The sequence below is a fragment of the Humulus lupulus genome, chromosome 8 (genome assembly GCF_963169125.1).
Source record: "Humulus lupulus chromosome 8, drHumLupu1.1, whole genome shotgun sequence".
Taxonomy (NCBI): Eukaryota; Viridiplantae; Streptophyta; class Magnoliopsida; order Rosales; family Cannabaceae; genus Humulus; species Humulus lupulus.
Genome location: NC_084800.1, coordinates 137,350,201 through 137,353,860, shown reverse-complemented (window position 1 = coordinate 137,353,860; position 3,660 = coordinate 137,350,201).

Genomic DNA, 3,660 nt, shown 5'->3' with positions numbered 1-3,660 from the left:
TTTAGGTGAAAATAATTTGAATAATCGTTAAGCAGAGGCTGAAGACTCGTTCAAAAGATGCTGGACTTATGAAGGAGTTTGAATGGCTGAAAGGAAAAGAATTCAAAAATGTTTGAAAACATGTTGGAGGAGGCGATATATCGCCCCCTGTCGGCGATATATCACCTGGGCCAGTATGCCCAAGGCGACCGTGCATCGTCTCGTGTTTTCCGTATCTACGTGCTGCGATATATCGACACACGCTGAATATTTAAACACGAAATTACACATTTTTAGCTAAGTTTGAATGGGGTAAACAACCTTGACTAAGCCCTCAACGTATTCAAAGCTGCTGATTGACCTTAAAGCATTCAAATTTTACCCTTATTTAATTTAATCCTAAAAAATACTTAATCCTTAATTACCCATTCATAACATGTGCTTAAAATCCTATTGGTTGATATCTAAACCTTATAATATAACAAATATTATCCTTAATATCAGTCATATAATCAAACCTTAGGTTATACTTAATATTCTTAAACTATACGTTAAACTTAGAAATTCTATAAGTACTACTATGAGTGTCCAAATAATTCCCGGTCTGAACCAAAAATCCACAGTTACAAAGATAATACTATACATACTATAATACTACTAAATAATTAGCTAAGTAAAGTTCTTGGACTCTACAGGCATGGAGCAAGGCGCACATGAAAGGGGCTCGGGCAGGCAAGGGCGCACACAACAGGTGGCTGCTAGGCTCATGGTAGGCATGGGCGTGATCACATGGGCGTGCGCAACAGGGCGATGCGCGGCTGGCTGGGGAGGGCTTGGGCCGCTAGCTAGGCTGATGGCTCGAGTCTTCCTTTTCTTTGTGTGCAGATTTTTTAAAATTACATATATAAAAAAATTACAAAAAATCCTATGCCCTTTTGGCATACACAAGATCTAGAAACTCAAATTCCTAATCCAATAACACCATATAATTAACGATCCATCATTCAACCATACATTCAAAAAACATATCCATCCATTCAATATACTTGATAACTCTAGGAATTAGAGTTATTTTTATGCTTTTAAACTTATATATTTTATCAAGAAAGAGTGGTTTATGGTGTTTTGTAGTGTCTTTATTCTCGTTTTGTCAAATATTAAATATAATAAGATAATATTAAATATTAGGATATTGTTGGAAAAATATATCCTAAATTGTGAAATTTTGCCTTGGCAGGTGGTTGGTAGAATTTTGGTCATTTGGAAAGAAATTGAAGCTTTAAATGGTTTCAACAGGAGGGAATGCTGCAGCATTGCAGCAACATTGCATTCTGCCAGCCAATCTACTTGATGGCCCACGTGGGAGCTGCCATTTAATTCTCCAGCTAACTTTGGGGATTATTTAAATTGGGATGCATGATAAATAGATAAATGCTTATTGGGCTTCATTTTTCCTTGGACCCATTTATGGTAAAGAGGACCAAAAAAAAAACAAAAGAAATGAATTAAAGAAAGAAAAGAGAGGCCCACGTGACCCATAGAGGAGCAAATGACCTAGAGAAAAGAGTGTCTTCTTTTCCAATTGGTGATACACGACTGATAGACAGAAAGAAGAAGGCAGCCGCCTGTGCAAGAGATATACCCATTTTGGCAGCCATTAAAAGAGGAAAGAAGGAAAGAGAGAGGATTTGAAGGAAGAAGACAAAAAGAGAAGGGTTATTTGGGGGACACTCCTTAATATTCTTGGCTTGTTTTTCTTTCCCTTCTATCTTGGAACTTAATTATTTCTTGCATTTATTTTGATTATGGATGATTATAGATTGGGTTATTTTGTGTTTACAGTTATGAACTAATTCTCTTAAAGTTAGGATAATTAAGAAACCTTGTTATGTAATTGTGGAACTTTGCTATTGATGCTTAATGCTAATTGAGGTTTATTCATTCAAGTAATTTTCATGCTTAATATTTACTATTGCTTGATCACCTTTAGTAAATGATTGAAACAATTAAGATTACTGAGAAGGATTATAATTATTGGACAAAAGACTTGAATGGTGCAAGATTAATTTCTTGATTTTAATTTTGTGAGGGTATAGACATATATCTTTGCCTTGCATAATCTAATAGAATTGGTGCTTGATATGAAATTCTTGAAATTAAATTAACTTAGACATAAGCAATTTAATTAGATTGTTAAACCCATTTGATTTCGACAGAAACATATGGACTTGATTAGAATTCTTGATTAGTAAACTGTCAGTGTGCCACAACATTTTCATAGCATTGCGTCCAGTAATTGCAAAACAGGGGGAATTAATTATCCTAGCTTACCATTTCATTATCAACTGATTTTCATATTGCATCCAATTAATTTAGATTTTAAATTCAGTTGTTAGTTATTTTTAATTGCATATAAAAAAATCAACTTCCAATTTAATTTGAGTTTGGTTCTTTTATTTTTAATCATTTTGCTAAACTTTAATTTCACAATTTTAAGCTTAAAAACAATCCTTGTGGATACGATATTGGGTTCTTATCACCTTATTACTTGTTGACAGTGTACACTTGCACTTAGTACCTATTTTGCACAAGGAATGTAGCTCATTCTTGCAAAACAAGCTGCCACTGAAGATGAAAGATCCTAGGAGTTTCACCATTCCATGCACCATTGGTAATTCTTATTGTGGCATGGCTTTATGCGATTTGGGTGCAAGCATTAACTTGATGGCAATGTCTATTTTCAAGCAATTGGGGATTGGAGAAGTTAGGCCTACTACAGTTACTCTTCAGTTAGCAGATAGATCTCTTGCTCATCCAGATGGGAAGATTGAATATGTATTTGTAATGGTAGACAAATTCATATTCCCTGCTGATTTTATTGTGTTAGACTATGAGGCAGACAGAGAGGTGCCCATTATCTTGGGGAGGTCGTTTCTTGCGACAGGAAGAACTTTAATAGATGTGCAGAAGGGGGAGCTGACTATGAGGGTCCAAGATGAAAAGGTGACTCTTAATGTTTTTAAAGCAATGAGATTTCCTGATGAGGTTGAGGAATGCTCAGTGGTTTCAGTGGTAGATTCTTTGGCATCAAGGGAATTTGAGACGAGTAATGTTGGTGATCCATTAGAGAGGTTATTGTTGTTCGATTCACACAATGAGGAAGACGAGGAGGAGTACTTAGCTTGGTTGGAGGCTAATTCTCAAGGGTTAAGAACAAGAAACCGATTTGATTCATTGGAGTTGTCGTCTAGGGAGTTCAAAGCTCCTAAACCATCCACTGAAGAGCCACCTAAGTTAGAGCTGAAAGTTTTTCCATTGCATTTGCGATATGCCTACTTGGGTCCATCATCCACTTTACCTGTATTATTTCAACGGAGTTGAGCCATGATCAAGAAGAAAAGTTGCTCGAAGTATTGAGAAAGTTCAAAAAGGCCATTGGGTGGACTATTGCAGATATTCGAGGTATTAGTCCTTCTTTGTGTATGCATAAGATCTTGCTTGAAGACAGTGAAAAAAGTTCTGTTGAGGGGCAAAGAAGACTAAATCCTATCATGAAGGAAGTAGTGAAGAAAGAAATCATCAAGTGGTTGGATGCTGGCATTATTTATCCTATCTCTGACAGTTCATGGGTGAGTCATGTACAGTGTGTACCTAAGAAGGGTGGGATCACAGTGGTGAAGA